The sequence below is a fragment of the Oryctolagus cuniculus genome, unplaced genomic scaffold (assembly GCF_964237555.1).
Source record: "Oryctolagus cuniculus unplaced genomic scaffold, mOryCun1.1 SCAFFOLD_69, whole genome shotgun sequence".
In the NCBI taxonomy this organism is placed as follows: domain Eukaryota; kingdom Metazoa; phylum Chordata; class Mammalia; order Lagomorpha; family Leporidae; genus Oryctolagus; species Oryctolagus cuniculus.
The window spans coordinates 636,501-663,000 of NW_027208355.1; the positions used below are offsets into that span (position 1 = coordinate 636,501).

General features: G+C 42.3%; 1 long non-coding RNA gene and 2 pseudogenes across 1 annotated transcript; 2 read left to right on the forward strand and 1 right to left on the reverse strand.

Annotated features, from left to right (window-relative positions):
- The first annotated feature begins 939 nt into the window (after positions 1-939).
- Positions 940-10,783, forward strand: LOC138848321 (zinc transporter ZIP1 pseudogene; annotated as a pseudogene).
- Positions 10,784-15,718: 4,935 nt separating this feature from the next.
- LOC138848327 (U2 spliceosomal RNA) lies at positions 15,719-15,844 on the reverse strand (annotated as a pseudogene).
- Positions 15,845-19,296: 3,452 nt separating this feature from the next.
- On the forward strand, positions 19,297-26,444 carry LOC138848325 (uncharacterized). The gene is made up of 3 exons (XR_011386116.1): positions 19,297-22,207; positions 22,604-22,662; positions 24,857-26,444. It is a non-coding gene; the product is annotated as an uncharacterized lncRNA (long non-coding RNA).
- The last annotated feature ends 56 nt before the right edge of the window (positions 26,445-26,500 follow it).

The following is a 26,500-nucleotide window of genomic DNA, read 5'->3' on the forward strand; positions in this document are numbered from 1 at the left end:
AAGGCTGGATAAAGAAATTATGGTACTATATACTATGGAACACTACACAGAAGAGTCATTTGCATCCAAATGGATACATCTGGAAACCATTATACTTAGTGATATAAGCCAGTCCCAAAAAGACAAATACCATATGTTTTCCCTGATCTGTGGTAACTAATAGAGTACCTATAAGGTAATCTATAGTAGTGAAATTGATACTTTGAGGTTTGATGATTGTTTACAGCCCTTGTTTCAACTGTTGAGGAACAACAGTTGAGGTAAATCTTATCAATATAAATTAACTGAAAGTAGATCTCTGTAAAAATTAAGAATGTGCATGGGAGAGGGAGAAGGAAGAAGAGTGAGAGCATTGGTGGGAGGGAGTGTGGGATGGGAAGTATCACTATGTTCCCAAATCTGCATATAGGAAATACATGAAATTTACATACATTAAATAAATTTTTTAAAAAAATATTAAAAGTAAAGAAACAAGGAAGTTGTAAAAAAGTATGTATAGGATTTAGTTGTGGGAAAAATGGTTAATTGTTTATAAAAAGTCTCAAAGTAAGTGCTCAGAGGTATTAATAGCCACTATCTCTTTTTAAAAATGAATAAATGTTGAAGGAATGCCAAAAGAAAAAAGAAACTAAAAGTATGGCTTCAGGTGCCAAACATCAAAAACTGAAAATTATCAAATAAGCAACCTAGTCACAGGGACCTAGAAATAAGCAACTCGTCACAGGGACCTAGAAAATAAGAATGATCCAGAACAAATGGCAGTAGAAAAAAGTTAATAAAGATCAGAGCAGAAGTAAGAAATAATCTTAAGCAACTTTAAAAATCAATAAAATCAACAGTTGGTTCTTTAGAAAGCAAAATAATTCTTTAGCTGCACTAAGAAAACAAGGAATAGATTCAAAGGGAAAAAAAAGAGAAAAAGAAGATATTATCACACAAATACAATAGATCACTAGAGACTATTAAAAACTACCACACTGGGCCAGCACTGTGGTGCAGTGGGATAATGCCCTGGCCTGAAGCCCAGCATCCCATATGGACACTGGTTCTAGTCCCAGCTGCTCCTCTTCTGATATGGCTCTCTGCTATGGCCTGGGAGATCAGCAGCAGATGACCCAAGTCCTTGGGCTCCTGCACCCATGTGGGAGACCCAGAAAAAGCTCCTGGCTTCAGATCAGCACAACTCCAGCCTTTACAGCCATCTGGGGAGTGAACAAGTGGATGGAAGACCCCTCTCTCTGTCTCTGCCTCTCTCTGTAACTCTATGTTTCAAGTAAATAAAATAAATTAAAAAGAAAAGAACTACTACACTAGCAAACTGAAAACCTAAAAGAAATGGTTAATTTCTGGATACATATAGCTTATCAAAACTGAACCACAAAGGCAGAGAACACATGAATGGGTCAATAATGAGTAACAGGAATCAAAGTCTCCAAACATATTAAAGGTCAGCACCAGATGGCTTTACTACCAATCTCTACCAGGTGTGGTTTTTTTTTTTTTTTTTTTTTTGTTTTTTTTTTTTTGGACAGGCAGAGTTAGACAGAGAGAGACAGAGAGAAAGGTCTTCCTTCCGTTGGTTCACCCCTCCAAATGGCCACAATGGCTGGAGCTACACTGATCCAAAGCCAGGAGCCAGGTGCTTCTTCCTGGTCTCCCATGTGGGTGCAGGGCCCAAGCATTTGGGCCATTGTCCACTGCCTTCCCAGGCCACAGCAGAGAGCTGGACTGGAAGAGGAGCAACTGGGACTAGAACCCGGGGTGCCAGCACCACAGGTGGAGGATTACCCTAGTGAGCTGCGGTGCCAGCGCTCCACCAGGTTTTAAAAATGAAATAGCACGATCCCTCTCAAGCTATTCCAAAAAGTTGAAATGCAGGGAGTCTTCCCAAACTCTTTGAGGCCAGAATTTCATGCAGAAAAGAAATGGGCAGGGATCTGCATAGATATTTCCCAGAAAAATAAATATAGATGGTAAGAACATGTGAGAAAATGATCTATGCCATTAGCCATTAAATAAACACAAGTCAAAACATAATATTAGGGCCAGCACTGTGGAGTATCAAGTAAAGCCAGCACGTAGGGCTGGCACTGTGGTGTAGCAGGTAAAGCTACTGCCTGCAGTGCCACAATCCCATATGGGCACCGGTTCGAGTCCTGGCTGCTCCGCTTCTGATCTAACTCTCTGCTATGGCCTGCAAAAGCAGTCGAAGATGGCCCAAATGCTTGGGCCCCTGCAACTGTGTAGAAGACCCGGAAGAAGCTCCTGGCTCCTAGCTTTGGATAGGCCCAGCTCTGGCCAGTGCAGCCAATTAGAGTGAACCAGTGGATGGAAGATCTCTCTCTCTCTCTCTGCCTCTCCTTTTCTGAGTAACTCTGACTTTCAAATAAATAAATATTTTTTAAAGATTTATTTTATTTATTTGAAAAACAGAGTTACAGAGAGATGTAAAGCCAGAGACAGAGGTCTTCCATTCTGCTGGTTCACTCCCCAAATGGCTATAACGGCCAGAGCTGAGCTGATCTGAAGCCAAAAGAGTCTTCTGGGTCTCCCACATGTGCACAGGGGCCCAAAGACTTGGGCCATCTTCCACTGCTTTCCCAGGCCATAGCAGAGAGCTGGATCAGAAGTGGAGCAGCCGGGACTCGAACCGGCACTCATATGGGATGCCAGTGCTGCAGGTAGTGCCACAACACTGGCCCCAGCAAGTAAATCTTGGGGGAAAATAAAGCCTCTGCCTGCAGTTCTGGCATCCCATGGGGTGCCAGTTCCAGTCCTGACTGCTCCACTTCCTATCCAGCTCTCTGCTATGGCCTGGGAAAGCAGTAGAGGATGACCCACACCCTTGGGCCCCTGCAACTGCATGGTAGACTGGAGGGGACTCCTGGCTCCTGGCTTTGGATCAGCCCAGCTCCAGCCATTGCAGCCATCTGTGGAGCAAACTAAAGAATGAAAGACCTCTGCATCTCTGTAACTCTGCCTTTTAATGTAAATAAATACATCTTTTTAAAAAATCATCTTACCCCCCAAAAGTTTTTTTAAATGCTGAGGATATGAAAATGAACTTTATACACTGTGGATGGAAATGCAAATTAACATAGGCAATATGGAGAAAAGAATGGTCACTCTAAAATAAATAAAATTACCTCCATATGGCACAGCTATCTTACTCCTGACTAAATATTTCAGAAGAAAATGAAATCAGCATATCAGAGCATAGTCTTTCTCCCACTGTAATGCAAGTCACAGTACCATGATACGGAATCCATCTAGGTGTCTATTAGTGAAAGAACTGATAAGAGGGCCGGCGCCATGGCTCAATAGGCTAATCCTCCGCCTGTGGCGCTGGCACACCGGGTTCTAGTCCCGGTCAGGGCACTGGATTCTGTCCCGGTTGCCCCTCTTCCAGGCCAGCTCTCTGCTATGTGCAGAGAGGGAGTGCAACGGAGGATGGCCCAAGTGCTTGGGTCCTGCACCTGCATGGGAGACCAGGAGAAGCACCTGGCTCCTGGCTTCGGATCAGAGCATTGCACCAGCCACAGCACACCGGCCGCAGTGGCCATTGGAGGGTGAACCAATGGCAAAGGGAAGACCTTTCTCTCTGTCTCTCTCTCTCACTGTCCACTCTGCCTGTCAAAAAAATTTTAAAAAAGAACTGACAAGAGAATATCATTCAGACATTTAAAAAAAGGAATGGAGGGGCTGGCACTGTGGCATGGTGGGTAAAGCCCCATATTTTGTGGTATTTAAAGAACTGGAGGAGAGGAGCTGGCAGGCTCAAAACACAAAAGAAAAGAAAATGGAAAGACCTAATCAGCTTATATTATTATTATTATTATTATTATATTATATTATATTATTATATTATTATTTGTTCAAATACTGCACTGTCACTGGCATTATGGCACAATGGGTCAGGCCACTGCCTATGAGTGCCAGTTTGAAGCCCAGCTGATTCACTTCTGAGCCACCTCTCTGCTAATGTGTCTGGGAAAACAGCAGCAGATTTCCAAATACTTTGGTCTCTGCTACATATGTGGGAAACCAAGATGGAACACTCGGCTTCTGGTTTCAACCTGGCCACTGTGGCTGTTCAGGGAGTGAACCAGTGGATAGCAGATTTCTCTGTCTCTCCCTCTTTCTGTTTACATCTGACTTTCAAATAAATAAAATAAATTTAAAAAATAATTGCACTGCATACAAGCAGTACAAGTAGTATATGTTAATTAAAACTGCTTAAATAAGATTTTAAAAAATAGAAGCATCTCAATACAATAACAATGAACTATCTAAAACAGAAATTAGGAGGGGGCAGTGATGCGGTGGAGCAGGTAAAGCCACTGCCTGCAGTACTGGCATCCCATACAGGCACTGGTTCGAGACCTGATTGCTCCACTTCCTGTCCAGCTCTCTGCTATGGCCTGGGAAAGCAGTCAAAAATGGTCCAAGTCCTTGGGCCCCTGCACCCATGTGGGAGACCCAGAGGAGGCTCCTGGCTCCAGATCGGTGCAGCTCTAGCCATTGCAGCCATCTGGGGAGTGAACCAACAGATGGAAGATACCTTTCTCTCTCTCTCTCTCTCTCTCTCTCTCTCTCTCTCTCTCTCTGCCTCTGCTTCTCTGTAACTCTGGTGTTCAAATAAATAAATTAAAAAAAAAAGAAATTAGGAAACAATCCTAGATATAATAACATAAAAAACAGTCAGGAGCCTGTGTCCTCCAGCACTTTTGGGGATTAATCAAATACACAGTCTTCTTATCAACAACTCTAGGTGGCCAGCGCAGGGCCCTACCAAGAACAGGAACCTGGATTTTCATCTGGTCCTTCCATGTGGCTGGCAGGGACTCAAGCACCTGGGCCATCTTCTACTACTTTCCAAGATGCATTAGCAGGCAGGTGGATTGGAAGTGGAGCAGGCAGGACTCAAATGGAATGCCAGTGTCTCAGCAGTGGCTTAAATTGCTGTGCCACGATGTAGGTCCCCCCACCTTAAAATCTTTTTCTGGTTTCTTTAAAAAGATTTATTTACTTATTTGAAAGGCAGAGGTAAAGAGAGAGAGGGAGAGACAGAGAGAAAGAGATAGTCCATCAACTGGTTCATTCCCCAAATGTTTGCAAGAGCAGGGGCTGGGCCAGACTAAAGCAAAGAACCTTATCTGGGTCTCCCACAGGTGTGCAGAGGCCCAAGTATTTGGAGCATCAACTGCTGCTTTCCCAGACACATTATCAGGTATCTGAACCAGAAATGGAGCAGCCAGGACTCAAAATGGTGCCCATGTGTGATACTGGCATTGCAGGTGGTGGCTTGACCTGCTGTGCCAGATTGCCAGATCTCCCCTTGAATTTTTTGATCAGTCCTTACCTGAGTGACAACTAGGCAATCTGGTATTATGAAATGCCACTAATGTAAAACTAACCTTGAAGCCACATGGAAGGGTCCTTATACTGTTTTATTCATTGTTAATACTGCTGTCGAATTACAGGCAGGGTGTTCAATTTTGTATCTGTGTCTCACAGTTAAAACACAGAATGGGGGTGGGACGTAGCCTAACAGTACAGAAGTCTGTGTCCTTCACTGGAGTATGTGGGTTCAATCCCTGGATATGGATATGGCTCATGACTCCGGCTTCCTCTTAATGTAGACCCTGGGAAGCAGCAGTGATGGCTCAAGTGACTCAGCTCATGAAACCCACAGGGAAAACCTGTATCGAGTTTCAAGCTCCCAGCTTCTGTCTTGTCCTTGACATGGAAGCTGTGAGCATTTGGGGAGTAAATCAGTGGAAAGGAGGTCTCTGTCTGTCCCTATGTTTCTCAAATAAATAACCAAAAAAGGAATTCATTCAAGAAAAAGAGACATATAATTTTAGATGTCTGGTCACATAAAGTAATGTTTTTAAAGAGCTTAATGAGAGACTGGTGCTGTGGCTTAGCAGGCCCAGTTCAAGTCCCAGCTGCTCCATTTCCAATCCAGCTCTCTACTATGACCTAGGAAAGCAGTAGAAGATGACCCAAGCCCTTGGGCCCTTGCGTCCACATGGGAGACCCAAATGAAGCTTCTGGATCCTGGCTTTGGTCTGGCCCTGCTCTGGCCATTGTAGCCATCTAGGATGTAAACCAGCAGGTGGAAGAGCTCTCTCTGTTACTCTTTCAAATAAATAAACAAATCTTATATAAAAAAAAGAACTAAATGACAGTACTATAAAATATTTACTTTATTCCCATAAGATCTAATAAATAAACTTTTATTCAAAATGACAATATTAACATTCTACTGGGTCATTACAGCTTCTAACAGCTAAAAGAAATTATCTAGGAGCTGGCCCTGTGGTGTAGTAGGTTAGGCTGTTGCCTGCAGAGCCAGCATCCCATATGGGCACTGTTCAAGTCCCAGCTGCTCCATTTCTGATCCAGCTCCCTGCTAATGCACCTGGGAAAGTAGCAGACGATGTTCCATGTGCTTGGGATCCAGAACCCACATGGGAGACCCAGTAGAAGTTCCTGGTTTCTGGCTTTGGATCTGCCCAGCTCTGGCCATTGCAGCGATTTGGGTAGTCAATCAGCAGATGGAAGATCTCTCTATCTCTCTGTGTGTATGTGTGTGTGTGTGTGTGTGTGTGTGTGTGTGTCTCCCTCTCCCACTCTCTCTCTCTCTTTCAAATAAATAAATAAATCTTTTTTTAAAAAAATAAACTATATAAAGGATAGGGCAAAGGAATCGAGAACATTTTACCTTTATTGCCCAAGAAATAATACATTATTATTTGAAGGTGACTTTAAATCAGTTAGAAATATGTATTGTATACTCAAGGGAAATTATCAAAACAAAAATTTAGGAAACCCATACCCATGATACCTTAATGGAGGAGATAAAATGGCATCTTATAGGAAGCTCAATTAAAATAAGAGAGGGGTAGGCATGGCATAGTTATTAACAGGGTACTTGAAATACCCTCATCCCATATTGGAGTGCTTGTGTTTGAGTCCTGGCTCCACTCCCAATTCCAGCTTCCTGCTAACCCACCCTCTGTGGGAAGCAGGAGATGGCTCAAGTACTTTGATCCCTGTCAACTCAATCTGAGATCCAGACTGAAATCCTGGCTTGGCCAGGACCAGCCCAAACTATTGCAGGCATTTGGGGAATAACCTGCAGATCATAGATCCGTCTCTCTCTGTGTGTCTCTCTTACTCTTCAAATAAAATAAACAGAAATCTTTTTAAAGATAAAAGCAGAAGACAGAAATGATTTAAAAAACAAGAATTGGGGTTGGGGTTTGTTATGTTAGTTTAAAATAAGTAGTTAAGATGCGCACTGTGATGATCATATCCCATACTGAAATGACTGGACTGAGTCTGGTTACACAGTTTCTGATTCAAGTTCCTGTTAACGCACACCCTGAAAGACAGCAGGTGATGGCTCAAATACTTGGGTTCTTCCACACTGGTTGGAAACCCAGAGTTCCTGTCACCTAACTTTCCTGGCCTAGCCATGGCTATTTGAGAAATTTGGGGAGTGAACCAGCAGATGGAAGATCTTTCTCTGTCTCTGTCTTCCCATTAACCAAAAAATAAGACTTTAGAAAAACAAGAACTACAACAGAAAATGATTATAATTATGGAAAATATTAATCTAATGATATAAATAACATTAAATGCATATTATCTAAATATATCAATTAAAAGAGCAACGGTAGTGAGACCCTGGTGAGGTCGGAGAGTTGCTGGAACCACAACTGCCATGGGGCCCTGGGGAGAGCCAGAGCCCCTGGTGTGGTGCTTAGAGGCTGTGGCTTTGGAGCCCCAGTGCCCGGGGGGCTGGAGGCCCTGGTGCTGCTGTTGGTGCTCACCCTCCTCTGAAGCCTGGTGCCCCTCTGCATGCTGTGGCAGCCTGGAGCCAGCCATGAAGCCTCAGGTTCCCTCCAGAAAGCCCTGAGCCTAGTGAGCTGCTTGGGTGGGGTGTTTTTGGCCACCTGTCTCCTGGACCTGCTGCCTGACTACGTAGCTGTGATAGATGAGGCCCTGGGCAGCCTTGCACATGACACTCCAGTTTCTCCTACAAGAGTCCATCTTAGCCATGACATTCTTCCTGGTCCTCGTGATGGAACAGATCACCCTGGCTTACAAGGAGCAGTTGGGGCTACCACCACGGGAGGAAACAAGGGCTCTGCTGGGAACAGTGCATGGTGGGCCACAGCATTGGCAAGATGGTCCAGGCATCCCACAGGCACATGGAGCCCCGGCAGCCCCTCAGCCCTGCGTGCCTGTGTACTGGTCTTCTCTCTGGCCCTGCGCTCAGTGTTCGAGGGGCTAGCAGTGGGGCTGCAGCAGGACCAGGCTCGGGCCATGGATCTCTATCTGGCTTTGCTGCTCCACAAGGGTATCCTGGCCTGTCTCTATGGCTGCTGCAGAGCCACCTGCGAGTAAAGGTCATGGCTGGCTGTGGGATCCTCTTCTCAAGCATGACACCTCTAGGCACTAGGCTGGGTGCAGCTCTGGCAGAGTTGGCAGAACCTTGCACCAGCTGGCCCAGTCTGTGCTAGAGGGCCTGGCAGTGGGCACCTTCCTCTATATCACCTTACTGGGAATCTTGCCTCAGGAGCTGACCACTTCTGAGCAGAGGGTCCTCAAGGTCATTCTGCTCCTAGCAGGCTTTGCTCTGCTCACTGACCTGCTCCTCACTCAAATCTAGGACACATCAAGAGAGGGGCAGGGGAGGTTGATTAGCAGGTGTCGCTGCCCTCCCTTCCTCCCCTCCCCCAAGTATGTGGGGGGAAAAGGAATGGGGAAGGGAGGTACTGAGGACCACAGAGTTCTCTGAGAGGTAGGGATGGAGGCTTTGGAATTATCTCGACCAATGAGAAGGCAGTTGTCGCTCCCCCTCTTCGCGGAGGAACGACACAGGACCCTGCGCTGTTCTTTTGTCTGCTCGGCCCTCCCCGGGTTTGCTGCTGGTTCTTCCTGGGTTGGCTACCGTCCCTTCCACCTCCGTGGAAGGGCGGTTCCCCCTGCCACTTTCCCCACTTCCGCGGGGAAGCGGCACACCGCCGGCCGGCTCTCTCGGGGGCTGCTCAGGTGTTCCTTCAGATAGATGTCCCTGGTGCATGTTCTCTCTCCTCCTTTATAGTCCTCTTCCACCAATCCCAACTCTGCTACCCACATGCCGAGTACGCTGCTCTCCTCCAATCAGGAGCAGAATCAGCTCCTGCAGGTCATCACTCAAGTTGGCGAGAGACAGCTGCGTAGAAGCTGTTTACTCCTCTCCCAGTGCCATATTGTTGGAGAGCAGATGCATAGAATAAGTCTTAATTCCAGTAACTTAGTCTAGTCTGAGTTGCTCCCCACAGGCAGTGGGCAAAGGCTGGCCCAAGAAACAAGACAGTTAAGTCATTAGAGAGATGATCAGAGGACACTGACTGGTCAGGGACTATGGATAGGGACAGACTGACACTAGGAAAGCTAGAGGTAGAACCATGCTGCTATGGGGTAAGCGTAAGAGGAGAACATGGGCCCAGAGTCAGTGTCCTATTGGGTTTAGCCCATTTCAATTCCAGCACCTGCCACTGGAGTGGACTCCTCCTGCTCTTGTACTCATATAAGTTTTCCCGCTTCCCTTCTCCCAGGGGAGTAGTACCAAATGGTCTCTCCTCGGTGGTATTGTTACCAGAATTCTAGGGCATCTCCAGTTCTGCACACTCCTCTATTTCTAAAGTGCCAAATAGCTTCCTTCCTTCTTCTCAAAGCACAGTGATGTGGCAGTGAGCCCTGCCCAGCACCTCAGTAGAGGGAATCTGCTTTATTTTGGTCCCAGATCCTTGGGGGAGAGTGGGGAGCAGAAATGTTTGCCGGGATGTGTGTCGGGGGACTGTTGGAGAGCTGGGGCCACCTACCACTGCTGCACCTTAGGAATATGGAACATGGACATGGTGCCCCAGGCACAGATGATAAATACTGAGCTACCAAAACTTTTTTTGTTTAATACTGGAGGAGCCCAAGTGGATAGGGAGATTTCTACCCACCAGGGTTATTTTTGGGGAAGGAAGGCTATCCATCAGGCTGTATTCTCTTGAACCTATTTTTACTAACTGACCTGCTTTGGGACATGCTACCCAAATAAAAAAAGGTTTATACAAAAAAGAGAGTAACATAGGAAAATTAAAAGTTAAGATGGGGCTGGCATTGTGGCATAGCGGGTTAGGCCACCGTCTACAGTGCCAGTATCCCATATGGGCACTGGTTCGAATCCCAGCTGCTCCTCTTCTAATCCAGCTCCACATTAAATGAGCCTGGGAAAGCAGAAGATGGCCCAACTGCTTGGGCGTCTGCACGCACATGAGACCCAAAAGAAGCTCCTGGCTTTGGATTGACCCAGCTCTAGCCATTGCAGCCCTTTGTGGAATGAACCAGCAGATGGAAGCTCTGTCCCTCTCTCAATAACTCAGCCTTTCAAATAAATAAAAATAAACCTTAAAAAAAAAAAAGACCCTTGGGGCCGGCACCATGGCGCAGTAAGTTAATCCTCCGCCTGCGGCATCAGCATCCCATAAGGGCACTGGTTCTAGTCCCGGCTGGCTGCTCCTCTTCCAATTCAGCTCTCTGCTATGGCCTTGGAAAGCAGTAGAAGATGATCCAAGTCCTTGGGCCCCTGTATCCATGTGGGAGACCTGGAAGAAGCTCCTGGCTCCTGGCTTTGGATAGTCACAGCTCCAGCCATTGCAGCCATCTGGAGAGTGAACCAGCAGATGGAAGACCTTCATCCTCTCTCTCTCTGCCTCTACCTCTCTGTTACTCTGCCTATTAAATAAACAAATCTTTTTTTTAAGATTTATTTTATTTATTTGAATGACAGGGTTACAGAGAGAGGTAGAGACAGAGAGAGAGGGGTCTTCCATTAGCTGGTTCATTCCCCAGATGGCTGCAATGGCCGGAGCTGCGCCAATCTGAAGCCAGGAGCCAGGAGCTTCTTCCAGGTCTTCTAAGCAGGTGCAGGGGCCCAAGGACTTGGGCCATCTTCTACTGCTATGACAGGCCATAGCAGAGAGCTGGATTGGAAGAGGAGCAGCGGGGACTAGAACCAGCACCCATATGGGATGCCAGCGCTTCAGGCCAGGGCATTAACCCACTGTGCCACAGTGCTGGCCCCAACAAATCTTTTCTTTAAAAAGAAAAACAACACACTGGAGGGGATTTGAGGTCACGTTGGCCAAAGGATAAAAATTTCATCTGTATAAGAAGAATAATTTTCAGAGGTCTGATGTACAAAAAATAGTGACAAAAATTAAATAACAATGTATTCTATTTACATTAATGAGGAGATTATATTTTAGCATTTTACCATAAAAATAAGTATGTGGGGGCTGGCATTGTGTCCCAGTGGGTTAAGCAACCATCTGCTATACCAGCATTCCACGAGTGCTGGTTCACGGCCCAGTTGCTCCACTTCTGATCTAGCCCCCTGCTAATTCACCTGGGAAAACAGTGGAAGATGGCCAAATCCTTAGGCTCCTGCCACCCATGTGGGAGACCAGGATGGAGTTCCAGGTTCCTGGTTTTGGCTTAGCCCAGTCCTGCCATGTAGCCATCTGAAAAGTAAACCAACAGAAGAAAAAATCTCTGCCTCTTCTGCCTCATCTCCTCCCTCTATAACTTTGTCTTTCAAATAAATAAATAAAATCTTTAAAAATAGGTATGTGACAAAATGCATACCATTAATTAGCTTAATTTATCTATTCCTCAGTGTATAAGTAGTTCCAAACTTCATTTTATATGGTAAAGACATATCTGTCAACTTAAGATATACAGATAGGTATTTTAAAGACAAGCAAAGAGATGTAAATTTAAATATATACAGAAATATAGGGGGGCCAGCGCCATGGCTCACTTGGCTAATCCTCTGCCTCCAGCACCAGCATCTCATATGGGTGCCGGGTTCTAGTCCCGGTTGCTCCTCTTCCAGTCCAGCTCTCTGCTGTGGCCCAGGAAGGCAGGGGAGGATGGCCCAAGTGCTTGGGCCCTGCACCTGCACGGGAGACCAGGAGAAGCACCTGGCTCCTGCCTTCAGATCAGCTCAATGTGCCAGCCGCGGTGGCCATTGAAGGGTGAACCAACAGCAAAAGGAAGACTTTTCTCTCTGTCTCTCTCTCTCACTGTCCACTCTGCAAGTTAAAAAAAAAAAAAAAAAGATCCAACAACTTGAGCCGCCATCACCTACCATCTCCCAGGGAGTAGAGCAGCAGGAAATGGAATCTGAAACACAGGAAGGACTCCAATCCCAGCACTCCGATTGGGCTGTGGCCATCCACCCAGCATCTTAACAAAACACCTCCCACCCCAAACATCCACTCCAGCAGAATATTTTTTTTAACCCTAGAGTGTCTGGTACGTATACACTGCCTTTCTCTCCTATGAAATACAAATAATTATTATTATTATAACATAATTATAATATAATTATATTATTATTAAAATGTAATAATATAATTATATAATTATATAATTATATTAATATTATATTAATAAGATTAATATAATATAATTATGTAATATTATATAAAAATATATATTATATAATTATATATTTATATAAATATATATTTATATATAATTTATTTATATGTATTATATGATATACAATATATAACAAATATTTATATATATTTATATAAATGTATATATAAAATATATATTGATATATTATATTATGTAATATATAATATATAATATTATATAATAATATTAATAATGTTAAATAATGTAATATTCTTAATATTAGTATATAATAGATAATATACAACATTATATATTATAATACATATAATATGTAATGTATAATATAATACATATAATATTATATAATTATATAATATATGTGATATAATATATAATACATTATAATATATTATATGCATTATGTAATATAAAATATATAATAATATATTCGATATGTAATATTATATAGTATATAATATAATATATTACTATATTTATATTATATTTGTATAATATTACATTTATATATATTTTATAACATTTATATATACATTTTATATATACTTTATAATATTTATATATTTATATTAATATAAATATATATAAATAAATATATATTAATATATTATATATTTATAGAATATATAATATAGTATATAATATTATTAATAATATTAAATAATATATTATTATTAATAATAAAGATAATAATAATAATCTGAGCTGATCTGAATCCAGGAGCCAGGAGTTCTTCCAAGTCTTCCACGTGGGTGGAGGGGCCCAAGGACTTGGGCCATCTTCTATTGCTTTTCCAGGCCATAGCAGAGAGCTGGATTGGAAGTGGGGCAGCCGGGACTCGAACCGGCACCCGTTTGGGATGCTGGTGCTGCAGCCCGCAGTTTTAACCTGCTGCCCCAGAGTGCTGGCCCCAAAAATGCTATGGTTTTAACATACCCCCTGCAATCATGTGTTGCAAAAATAGTCCTTAGTGGAACAGTTTCTGTCCTTAGGAATGGATTAATACCAGTATTGAAAGGTCCTGAGGCAATGAGTTTAATTTCTTGCTCTCTCTCTCATCATACAATTTTTAAAAAGATTTTATTTATTAGAGAGCTAGAGTTATAGACAGTGAGAGGGAGAGAGAGAGAGAGAAAGAAGTCAAGTCTTCCACCTGTTGGTTCACTCCCCAAATGGCCTCAATGGCTGGGCCAGGATGATCAGAAGCCAGGAACTTCTTCCAGGGGTCCCATGTGGGTGCAGGGACACAAGCACTTGTGCCATCTTCCACTGCTTTACCAGGCCAAAGAACAGAGCTGGATCAGAAGAGGAGCAGCTGGGACTTGCCCAAGTGCCCATACGGGATGCCAACAGCACAGGTGAAGGATTAGCCTATTGTGCCACAGTGCCAGCCCCTCATCTTGCAATTTTGTCTGCAACGCTATGATGTGGTGAGATGACCTACTCTAGATGCAGCTTCTTGACTTCATATTTCCTGGACACCAGATTATAAGAAACAAATTTCTTTTCTTTTTAAATTACTAATTCTGTGGTATTTTTATGCAACCCAAAACATACCAAGAAAACAAATCAATAGTTGGTATCCAGTCTTTACAAAAGAAAAATGAGCAGAGGTCCAAACACATGGAGTGATTTACAAAGCAATCTCATATTCAAAGCCACTTTGAAAGTTTGTAGAGAGTGGAATTAATACCTAATTACATTACAGTGTGAAAAATGCTGAAAGCTATGAGTATAATATCCATTTTCATTAATATCTTAAAGCCCTCCATATGCATAGATTTGAAAACATGCATGAAAATAAGCTTTTTTATTTCTAATTTCTACAAATTTTTGAAGTACCCTCAATACATGAAACTAGAGTTTCAGAAGGAAGAGAAAAAATGTATGTTTGAATAAATCACTAAATTAAGCTTCCCAAATTTTGTGAAAGACCCCAGTATATAGATTTTAAATGTTCAAAGTCCCCCTAATCAGGATTGATACAAAGAAAACTAGATGAGGCATCAAAAATATCATAAACAAATGCATTTTTTTGTAAATTAAAAATAGATTTATATGAAGAGTGACTCTTTCACATTTTTATTTTTTGCTCAATGATTAGAGAGAGAGAGAGAGAGAGAGAGATTATCTTTCATATACTGGCTTAACCTCCAAATGCCTACAACATCCAGAGCTGAGCAGGTGGAAGCAAGGAGCCTCTTGATTTACCACTTCTGTGGCAAGAACCCAAGTACCCAAGCCATGGCATGCTGCCTCCAGGGCTGTGCACAAGAGCAGAAAGCTGGAGTCAAAATCAGGGCCAGGACCCAAACTCAAAGACTCCAGCATGGGATGTGGGTCTCCCAAGGGGTATCCCAAGGGCCATGCCAAATGCCCACCCTGAGAAAGAGATATTGAAAACAGTAAGAAAAACAACCCTACATGGCTTACTCAGGTACAACCATACGTGAATGATTGCTGACTTCTCAGATACAATGTTAGGGCATCTTCAAAGGGTAGAAAGAAGCTACCCTGCAGGATATGACTCCATATTTAATGGAACTATCCTCAAATATGAGGCAAACACAAAACATTTCTCTGAAAAGATTTCTAAAGCAATTATCAGAATACTTGCACTATAAGAGGAAGTTCTCCCATTTGAAATAAATGCTACAAGATATTTGGATGTACAGGCAAGAATCGGGATCATGAAAGTGGTAAATATGTGTTTGGGGAGATAAAAGGAAATATACATTTGCTTATTAATTCCTTTTTAAGTATTATTTATTGAAAGGCAGAGTTAAAGAGCGAGATATACAAAAAGAAGAAACCTTATATCCACTGGTTTACTTTGGTCCAGACCAAAATCAGGAGCCAGAACCTTCATCTGGGTCTTCCTTCTGAGGGGCAGGGGCCCAGGCATTTGGATCTTCTACTACTCTCCGAGATACATGAGCAGGGAGCTGGAATGCAAGTGGAGTAGGCTGAACTTGAACTTGAACCTGTACCCATGAGGGAGACTCAGAGGAAGCTGCTGGCTTCTGGCTTTGGATCAGTGCAGCTCAGTCCATTGCAGCCACTTGGGGAGTGAACCAGCATATGGAAGACCTCTCTCTCTCTCTCTCTCTCTCTCTCTCTCTCTCTCCCCTCCCTCTTTGTAACCCTGCCTTTCAAATAAATAAATAAATCTTTAAAGAAAAAAAAAAAACTAGGGATGCCTTGCCACACCCAGCAAATTAGTTCCCCAAATTATATTTGAAATAGCAACATAGTAAGGATGCATTAGTGACTAAAACAATTAAATTCAACCAGTTGTAATTATCACTCACACTTGATCTTAGCCAAAAGGCCGAGAAGCGATCCATGAATCACCCACATTGTCACTAATGTGCTCTGGAGACTTTGCAGATACAAGTTGATGTGTGTATAATCATACTTTTAAAATTAATTAATTAAATTATTTGATTAGAATGATTTAATAAATTACTAAAATTTAATAAAATTTTATTTTAAATTAACTAAATTTAAATAATGGTCATCACCTGTTAATTCAATAGCCAAACTAGTGCAAGTGTTGAAAAAATATTAGGTGTCATGAAAGGCTGCCAAGGAACTGAAAAATCCACAATGATCACTGTGAAATTAATTTAGCAGAAAATGATAAAAAGATCAAAAAAGCCTTCATCATTTTTTTTTCTGTGGAAATAGATTTGTGATTTATGGGATAGTATTTTCCTATGTGTCACATATTAAGAATTAATTTTGACTAAAATTAGTTTTTTTGTTTTATTAAAGATTTATTTTATTTACTTGAGAGGTACAGTTACAGACAGTGTGAGGGAGAGACAGAGAGAAAGGTCTTCCTTCTGTTGGTTCACTCCCAAGATGGCCACAACATCTGGAGCTACACCGATCCAAAGCCAGGAGCCAGGTGCTCCTTCCTGGTCTCCCATGTGGGTGCAGGGGCTTTACTGCTTTCCCAGGCCATAGCAGAGAGCTGGATTGGAAGAGGGGCAGCTGGGACTAGAACCGGCGCCCAAATGGGATGCCAGTGCCGCAGGTGGAGGATTAACCTACTGGCTCTGATGAACATTAGTTTAAAATGTGCAAGACCTTTAGGAAAACATGTCTCATTCTGACTGGTCTGTATTACTAGAGGTATAAAATTTTATGTAACTTTTAGTTCTCATTCTTCATTGCTTATCTTTAGTAAATGTGAACATCGAATATCATAATACTCATAGGTGATTAATCATTTTTCTACTTTTCATCAGGTTTTTATAGGTTTTATTTATTTATTTGAGAGGTAGAGTTTCAGACAGAGAGAAGAAGAATAGAGAGAAAGGTCTGCCATCTGCTGGTTCACTCCCCAGATAGCCACAAAGGTAGGAGCCAGGCTGATCCAAAGCCAGGATTTCTTCTGGGTTGCCCATGTGTGTGCAGGGCTCCAAGCACTTGGACCATCTTCCACTGCTTTCCCAGGCCATAAGCTGAGAGCTGAATCAGAAGAGGAGCAGCTGGGACATGAACCAGCATCCATATGGGATGCTGATGCCACAGGCAGAGGCTTAGCCCACTAAACCACAGTGCCAGCCCCCTCATCAGTTTTAATGAATATTCCATAATATGGATTGTATTAATTTTATCTGTATGTGATCACCAGATATTTCCATTACAGTTTGTGTAAATGTAAACAAATGTTTATGTGACTGTGTGTGTTCCCAGATTATGCAATGATAATGAAATTATTACTATGAGGAACCCTTGCTCTCATTTTCAACACTAAGTCCCTACGGAGCTGGTTGCCTATGCAGCAGAGCCCTGAGCCCCTTACTAATGTGGTGGCCTAAACTTTTTCTCCCCAAGGTATACACCTTAAATCCCTGAGACCCTGTGTGACTCTATTTTGAGACAGGGACTTTAATGAACTTTTTAAAGTCAAACGTTATCCAAAGGGAGAGGCCATAATCCAAGCTGGCTGGTATCCTTCCAAAGAGAGGCACCAGTGTGGATAGAAGAAATGCCATGTGAGGACACAGCAAGATGGTGGCCACCTGGAAGCCTGGGGGAGAATTCCCAGGAGGAAAAAATCCTGCTGTCATTCCATGTGGAACTCCCAACCTCCAGAGCCATGAGTCATAAGGTACTGTCACTTAAACCACCCTATAAGTGGTAATTTATTATAGGAACCATGACAAGTAAGTACATTCTCATCTTTGTCTACTTTTCCTGCAGATAGCTAGAAGGTCCATGCTATGATGTAACAGAAATACAGATATTAAAACTGTGACTTCAGATGTCATTGCGCCTACGCCAGGAAAAGATTGAAAAAAGAAAAGAAGCCAAGAATAAATAAAAAATTTCTAAAAATCTAGACATAGAAGAAAAATAAAAAGTGAATGAATATACATGTATTAATTTTTGAAAACTCCATAATCTGATAAAATTGAAAGTCTAAAATTTACTTAAAAGTGGTATCATTAAAAGCTATTTAAGGTATACAAGTTTCATGTATTTCATATAGATAGATTTAGGAACATAGTGATGTTTCCCACTCTAGTCTCCATCCTGCCCACTCCCATCCTTCTTCCTCTTCCCTCTGCCATTCCCACTCATTTATTTACAAAGATATATTTTCAGTTTATTTTATACTCATAAGATTCATCCTACACTAGGTAAAGAGTTCAACAAATAGTACGAAGAAAAAAACACTGTTCCTCAATTGTAGAGACAAGGGCTGTAGATGTTCCTCAAATCTTAAAGCGTCAATTTCACTCGGTATGCATTACATTTTAGGTATTCTATTAGTAACCACGGGTCAGGGGAAATGTATGGTATCTGTCTTTTAGGGACATTATGCTTATTTCACTAAGCATAATGGTTTCTACTTGCATCCATTTTGTTGAAAAAAGACAGGAGTTTATTTTTTTAACCATTGAATAGTATTCCATAGTGTATATGTACCATCATATTTTTTATCCAGTCTTCAGTTGATGGACATCAGAGTTGAACAAAGATGGAGGCAACACAATACCACTTTCAAGACATATTACAGGGCAGTTAAAATCAAAGCATCCTAGTACTGGCCAAAAAAAAATGTGTAGACCAATGGAACAGAATAGAAACTCCAGAAATCAATCCATGCACGCATCTATAACCAACTTACCTTTGACAAAGGAGCTAAAACCAACCCCTGGAGCAAGTGCAGTCTTGTCAACTGCCCCTACTCCCACTCCCACCCCTAGCCCTCCTAAGATAAAAAAAGGCTGGTCGCTTGTATCTGGGGCCTCCTGCCATGTGTTCCACCAATGTGCATGCCTACAGTTGGTCACCCACCTCTGTGGATTTATTTTCTCTGAATAAATTCAGTCTAATAATATAATAATAATATATTATTATTATATATTATTATTAATCAGTCTAATAATCATACAGTCATTTGGGGTGTGAACCAGCAGATGGAAGACCCCCCCCCCTCTCTGGCTCTACCTCACTCTGTAACTGTCTTTCAAATAAATAAAATAAATATTTTTAAAAACCCATGGCATTTTTAAAGCTAAAATATGGGTTATTATTTGTCTTTTGTAACCTGTGATTTAGTCCACATGTATTTTTTATTTTATTACTGTATCATACAGCTCTAGAATTTCCATTGTTTTTCCAGTTGTTTTTTCTACTGATAATTTTGATATATCATCCTTTATATTATAAACATATAGTACAAGTATAGCATAAACATATTATATTTTACTTTCAAAATCTGGGTTAACTTAAGTTTCGTTCTAGTGATTCTTTTTCCTTTTGATTATGAATCACATTTTTTTTTCTTTACCTGGGTGTTGATTCTGAATTTCTTCTTGGATATTATAAATTATGTTATAGAAATTGAGTACTGTTATATTTCTTAAATGATTTTTGTTTTACAATGTAGTCAATAGGCTAAAGTCAAATTCCAAACTCTGCATTCCTTGCAGTGATAAGTAATTAACTTTTTTTAAAAAAGATTTATTCATTTATTTGAAAGGCAGAGTTACACAGAGAGAGGAGAGGCAGAGAGAGAACTCTTCCATCTGAGGGTTCACTCCCCAATTGGCCACAATGGCTGGAGCTGAGCTGATCTGAAGCCAGGAGCCAGGAGCTTCTTCCAAGTCTCACATGTGAGTGCAGGGGTCCAAGGACTTGGGCCATCCTCTACTGCTTTCCCAGGCCATAGCAGAGAGCTGGAGCAGCTGGGGCACAATCCGGCACCCATATGGGATGCCAGTGCTTCAAGCAAGGGAATTATCCGGCTGTGCCACAGGACCCACCACTATTAACTTTATTTCATCCATTTATTTTACTAGCAGAGAGACAGCAAGACAGATAACCTAACTGACAGACACAGGTTTCACATCCACAGGTTCATTACCCAAATGCCTGAAAGACCTGTGGGTGCACCAGTTCAGAGCTAGAAGCTGGGAACCTAATCCAGGTCTCCCATGGGTGTGGCAGGGACCAGATTACTTGAGTCACTACCTGCTGCTTCCCACGGTGCACATTAACAGGAAGATGGAATTGGAAGCAAAGTTAAACCATGAAACCACACATCTGAATATGGGCTACAGGCATCCCAAATGGTACCATCACCACTGCACCAAACACCTAGTTCTCACAACTTCAATCCTTTCATGGATGTCTACATGATGATGGTTTGTTATCTTATTTATGTAAAAAATTCACCATTGCTTTTAGGGAAATCAAAAGCACTATGTGTAAAATATGACCATATACATGCAGGTAGCAGAGCATCTAGTTTAGCATCTGGGCCCAAATCTGTCTCAGTCTACAGTGTGTGTTACAGAACAGGGACAAACAATGCACATGTTTGCTTCTCTGTGCCTTGTCTACTCCACTTTTAGGTGATAGAAGAATCTGATCACTTCTTCTCTACTACAGCCTTTCAGGGACTTGAATTTTATTCTTCTGTACCTTCCTTGCTTTTCCCGGTCAGTTATAAGATATAGATGTCCACACAGAAATAGTTACATTGCCAGACCTCTTTAAGTATGGGGCATCAAGCAAAAGAGAAAAGCAGTGAAACAAAAATTGGTTTGTTGCAGAGGTCAACAAGATGGGATGATTTTTCTTAGACCAAGACCAAAACAGAAGAGATACGGTTCATAAACTAAGAAATGAAGAAGGGTATATTGCCAATAAGTTTACAGAAATTTAAAAGATTATAAAGGAATACTGTGAATCAAGATGTCAAAAGATCCAACAATTTATATGAAATACATACATTGCTAGAAAAATACAAATTGTCACTCTCAAGAAGAAACTAAAAATATTAGTAGCCTAAAGCAGTCAACAATCAAACAATAATAATAATAAATGTAATCAGCAATTTAAAACATTACCACGAAGTCCTGACCAGATGGTATCCTTTTTGAATTATATCAAACATTTAAAGAAGTAATAACAATATTTTTCAAACTCTACCAAAACACTTGCCAACACATTTACACTTGCCAACTCATTTTCTCTCTCTCTCTCTCTCTCTCTCTCCTTTCTTTCTTTCTTTCTTTCTTTCTTTCTGTCTTTCTGTCTTTCTGTCTTTCTGTCTTTCTGTCTTTTTGACAGGCAGAGTTAGTGAGAGAGAGCGAGACAGAGAGAAAAGTCTTCCTTCCATTGGTTCACTGCCCTAATGGCCGCTACAGCCGCCGCTATGCTGATCCGAAGCCAGGAGCCAGGTGCTTCCTCCTGGTCTCCTATGCAGGTGCAGGGACCCAAGCACTTGGGCCATCCTCCACTGCACTCCCAGGCCACAGCAGAGAGCTGGACTGGAGGAGGAGCAACCAGGACTACAACCCAGGGTACCGGTGCCGCAGGTGGAGGATTAGCCTAGTGAGCCATGGCGGCGCCAGCTTAATACTTAAAAAACAATGAGTTCAAATGAATTGTGTTGATATCCTAAAAGTCGACAAAGGCAGGTAACTGGATCACAAGCAGAGGAGCTGGGCCTCAAACTGGCGGTCCAATACACGATGCAGGCCCCCTAGCTGTGGCTTACCCTACTGCACCGCAACACTGGCCCCAACAGATTCACTTTAACATACCATGCTGATTGAGATGAAAAATTGCATTCTTCCAAAAAACGTCAACAAGAGACCTGGAAACATCACCTCAGCATTGTCCCCCTGCAGGCTGTGCTCTGGCCTCCCTGGCCTGGAGGTAAAGGGGAAGATGATCAAGCTCGCCACTCACTGTACTTTGCCCAAGGCCATGGCCACAGATTCCAGAGCCGACCACGGGGAAGTGCAGGGCCCCCTGCATCCAGTTCCAGCAGGTCCGCCAACTCCGCCCCCCCTTCTCCAGACACCAAGCTTCTGAGCCATCTGGCTTCCTTTTCACAGACGGGAAGAGGCTGAACACCCTGGCCCCCTGGGCGGCAGAGCCTGACTACCACTGTGACGCGAAGAGCCCGCGTGTTTACGTAATACTGCGCGGGCGCACCTGATTGGATTGTTTGCAAAGCTGGAGGGGGAGCGTTCGACGTCACAAAGGTGTAGCCAATCAGAGGAGGGCGGTGACTTGGGGTGTGCAGTGTGGGGGTTGTGAGGGGAGAAGCTTGGGCTGTAGTCTGAAGCCGCCTCCTCCCCCTTTCTGTCTTCCGCTGCAGCCCAGGCCGCTGCACCTCTGTTCCCACAGGGATCCGTGAGCTGGAGCCTGCAATGACCTGCAGCAGGCGAGTCTCTATTTGCTGACTGTGACTCCTGGGCCCTTGTCTTTCTTCACATTCCTGGGTCATTCTTCTGTATGGTCATTTACGTTCTATAAATTGATTTGAAGAGTGCATAAAGGTATTAGATGATTGAATCCTTTTCTGATTCATTTCTCTTGTAAATATGTGTTTCCTAGTCTGTCTTTTGTTCACTTTGTTTCTCGCTGGTACTTAGTAATCCAATTGGCTTTATATGTGGATCTACTGCCCAGAAGTGTTGCTATAGCTAATTATCAGTTGCATTTGTTTGGGGATTAGATTGAATTATCTTTGTATGTAATGTCATCCACATATATTAACAATTGTATTGCAAAAAATGTGATTCTTTTATCTTACATGTCTTTGTTTCCCTGACTATAGGTCCAGTACAATGTTATGAGAGGTGGGCGTCCAAGGAAAGATCTCTCAGTGCTCCTTAAGTAATTTATTGCATGCTAATTTTACATAATCTTGATCTGATTAAGCAAATCATTATTTTTAAATATTTTGCTAACATTTGACTTTTATGGCTGGATGCAGAATTTTATTAAATGCTTTTTAAACATTTAATCTAAGTGATCATGTAATCCCTTGTATTCTTCACCTACCTGGATGATTTACATGGTTTTTTGAGAATGTTGAATACTCTTACACTTTTTAGTGTATCTTGCTTGTCATTGATCTATTAGTTTTTCATATGTGGTTTATATAATATTTTAAAATATTTATTTATTTGACAGGCAGAGTTAGAGAGAGGCAGAGGCAGAGAGAGAGACAGGTCTTCGTCTGTTGGTTTACTCCTCAAATGGCTGCAGTAGCTGGAGCTGGGCTGATCCAAAGCCAGGAGCCTGGATCGTCTTCCAGGTCTCCCACAGAGGTGCAGGGGCCCAAGGATTAGGGTCATCTTCCACTGCTTTTCCAGACCATAGCAGAGAGCTGGATTGGAAGTGAAGCAGCCGGGATGTGAACCTGTGCCCATATGAGATGCTGGCACTGCAGGCAATGACTTTACCCACTATTCCACAGCAAGGGGCCCAAATTTATATAATATTTGGTTAGTATATTTGCATATTGGGGCCGGCACTATGGCGCATCAGGTTAAAGCCCTGGCCTGAAGTGCTGGCATCTCATATGGCACCAGTTCTAGTCCCAGTGGTTCTAGTCCCAGCTGCTCTGCTTCCAATCCAGCTCTCTGTTATGGCCTGGGAAAGCAGTAGAAGATGGCCCAAATCCTTGGGCCCCTGCACCCACATGGGAGACCTGGAAGAAGCGCCTGGCTCCTGGCTTCAGATCAGCACAGCTCCAGCCATTGAGGCCATCTGAGGAGTGAACCAGTGGATGGAAGACCTCTCTCTCTGTCTCTACCTCTCTCTGTAACTCTGTCTTTCAAATAAATAAAAGAAATCTTTAAAAAAAGAATATTTGCATATCTTTTTGAACAAGAGGCTCTTTAATTTCACTTTAATTTGTATCATATTCCGAGTTTCATCATCTGTGTAATAGTGGTTTCCCAAAAGAAATTTTAAAATATTCTACTTATTTTCACTTGGGGCAAGTGTGGGGAACAAATGTTTTTTCCTTCCTTGAAAGTTTGGAATATTCCATAAGTCATTTTCAACTTCTTCAAAAATTGGCTCAGTTTGTTAGTTTGTATAGTTTTTTAATTCTATGTTATATTTGTGTTTCGGGAAACTGTTTTTCAGAATATAGTGGATTTTAGTGTCTGTAGTTAAATTTTCACCCCTAAGAATTTCATAAAGCTCTCTTAGCACCTTTGTAAGTTCTATGAACTCTGTAAAGATGATTCTGTTTCAATTTCTTGAGAGTGCCTATTGGCTAATTAATTTTCTTAATATTTTTAAGATTTTTTTGTGATGGCCTTTCCTTTCACTGAATGTCAAAAACTACAATTATATCCATATATCATTAATATGTTGTGGCACAGCATGTTAAGCCACCACCCACAAGGCCAGCATTCCATGAGTCCCAGTTCCAGTCCTGGCTGCTCCATTTCTGATTCAGCTCCCTGCAAATACATCTAGAAAAATAGCAGAGGATGACCCAAGTAATTGGGCCCCTACCACCCACATGGTAGACCTGGATGGGGTCCCAGGCTCCTGGCTTTGGCCTTGCCAAGCCCAAAGTGGAGGCCATTTAAGGACTGAACTAGTGGATGACATATTCTCCCTCACGCTCTCTGTCTGTCTCTCTCTCCATATATATATACATATATATACACATATATATGCATATATATTTATTTATCTTCCTCCATCCCTCCCTCTCTGCTGTAAACCCTGCTTTGCTAATAAATAAAATAAACCTTTTTAAAAATAATATTGGGACATAGAAGAAGAAGAAGAACTGAAACAGGAACAAGAACAAAAACAGAAACAGGACTGACAGAGGAAGGAGAGGAAGGGAACAATCAATGGAGTCACACCACTGTGTCAGTTTCCGGGATGGCTCCCAATGACTCATGTCCTGGTGCTCCAGCCCCAGTGCAGTCATTTCCCACACTGACTAGGACTCACCTACGTAATCTAGAAGATATTCCAGAAACTATGGAGTGGGACTTATGAGACCAGATCCTAAAAGATATTTAAATTTCTCCTTTGCTCTCTTTTAAATAAGTTCTGGAGAATAAGCCAGCATCGCAACTTTGGGAGCGCTCAGACAGCCCTCACAGAGAAATCCACAGAGTGCACAACTGAGGCCGACTGCTAAAACCAGCACTGCGTTTCTAGGCACGCGAGTGAGTGTACTGGACGTGAATCTGCCAGCCTCAGCCATACCTTCAGATGACTGCAGCCCAGCCAACAGCTCGGTGCAGCTGCTTGTGCAAACAAGGTACAGAACTATGTATGTCCACATTTCTGGATTTCTCACCCAGAGAAGATGGCGTGTTTCTTGCTTTTAAGCTATTAAATATGGGGGAAATGGTGTACAGTAATAAATAACTGTGAATGGTAGGTGAAATAAGGTCTAAAGAATTACCATTTAATTTTGTTCATTTAGTTTAACTTCTTGAAGGTTATTAGTGACCTTGAAAAGAGCAGTGCAGCAGAGTATGTGATAAAAGCCTTATTAGAGTGTGTTCAGAGGGACTGAGAGAAGAGAAAGTGGAGAGAGAAACTGCAGGTAATTCTTTGGTGATTTTTTTCTGTACAAAGGAACAGAGAATTGGGGCAGTGGCTGAAGGGAAAAGGGTGCTCAGGTTTTGCTTTTGATTTACCAGATAATGTAGCCTGATGTATAAGCTGCTGCTGCTGATTTAAGATATTGGCAAAAATTTCAGTTAAATGTGTAAATGGCTGGTAGGTCCACTGTCCTTGAGTAGTTGAGTGAAAAAAAGATCTAGATCTGTGTCAAGGAATGGGCCACGAGAGGACAGACAGTTCATATTTAATAGGGGAAGGGCAGGCAGAGTACCCACTGCTCCTATTAATGGGTAGGTGTGGTGGTGGGTGCCCTTATTTATTCTGCTTATTGAGAAGCAATGTCATCAAAAGCGAGTGAGAAGGAGAGAAGGTAAAGGAGATTAGAGACGGTGTTGGAGTCATCCATGACAGCACACTGGGATGTAAGTACACTTTCCCAGGGAGTCACAGCAAGGATAATTTAATCAAAATCAGTACCCAGGTATTCAATTTCCATAAATTCCTTTCATACAGTTTTCTCTTTCCCTAAAATAGAATGCCACCTAATGGGTACAGAGTTTGGGCTTAGCAGATGAAAACATACTGGAGATGGTAGTGAAGATGGAATTGCAACAGTGTGAATGTACTCACTACCATACAGTTACAAACACACACGAGTGATTAAAATGGTCACAAAAGTCCATATGATAGTATTCAATTCATATGAGAGTCCAGAATAGGAAAATCTAGAGATGGAGGAGGAGGAGGTGGAAGAATAACGATATTCCTGAAGTTGTACTTATGAAATTTGTATTACTTAAAAAATAAATTTAAAAAAATTAAAGAGCTCAAAGCATGCAAATAAAAAAATCTACAGAGACATATCGTAGATTAGAATTTGAGTTGAGGCTGGCGCCGCAGCTCAATAGGCTAATCCTCCGCCTGTGGCGCCGGCACCCTGGCTTCTAGTCTTGGTTGGGGAGCCGGATTCTGTCCTGGTTGCTCCTCTTCCAGTCCAGCTCTCTGCTGTGGCCTGGGAGGGCAGTGGAGGATGGCCCAAGTGCTTGGGCCCTGCACCTGCATGGGAGACCAGAAGGAAGTACCTGGCTCCTGGCTTTGGATCAGCGCAGTGCGCCAG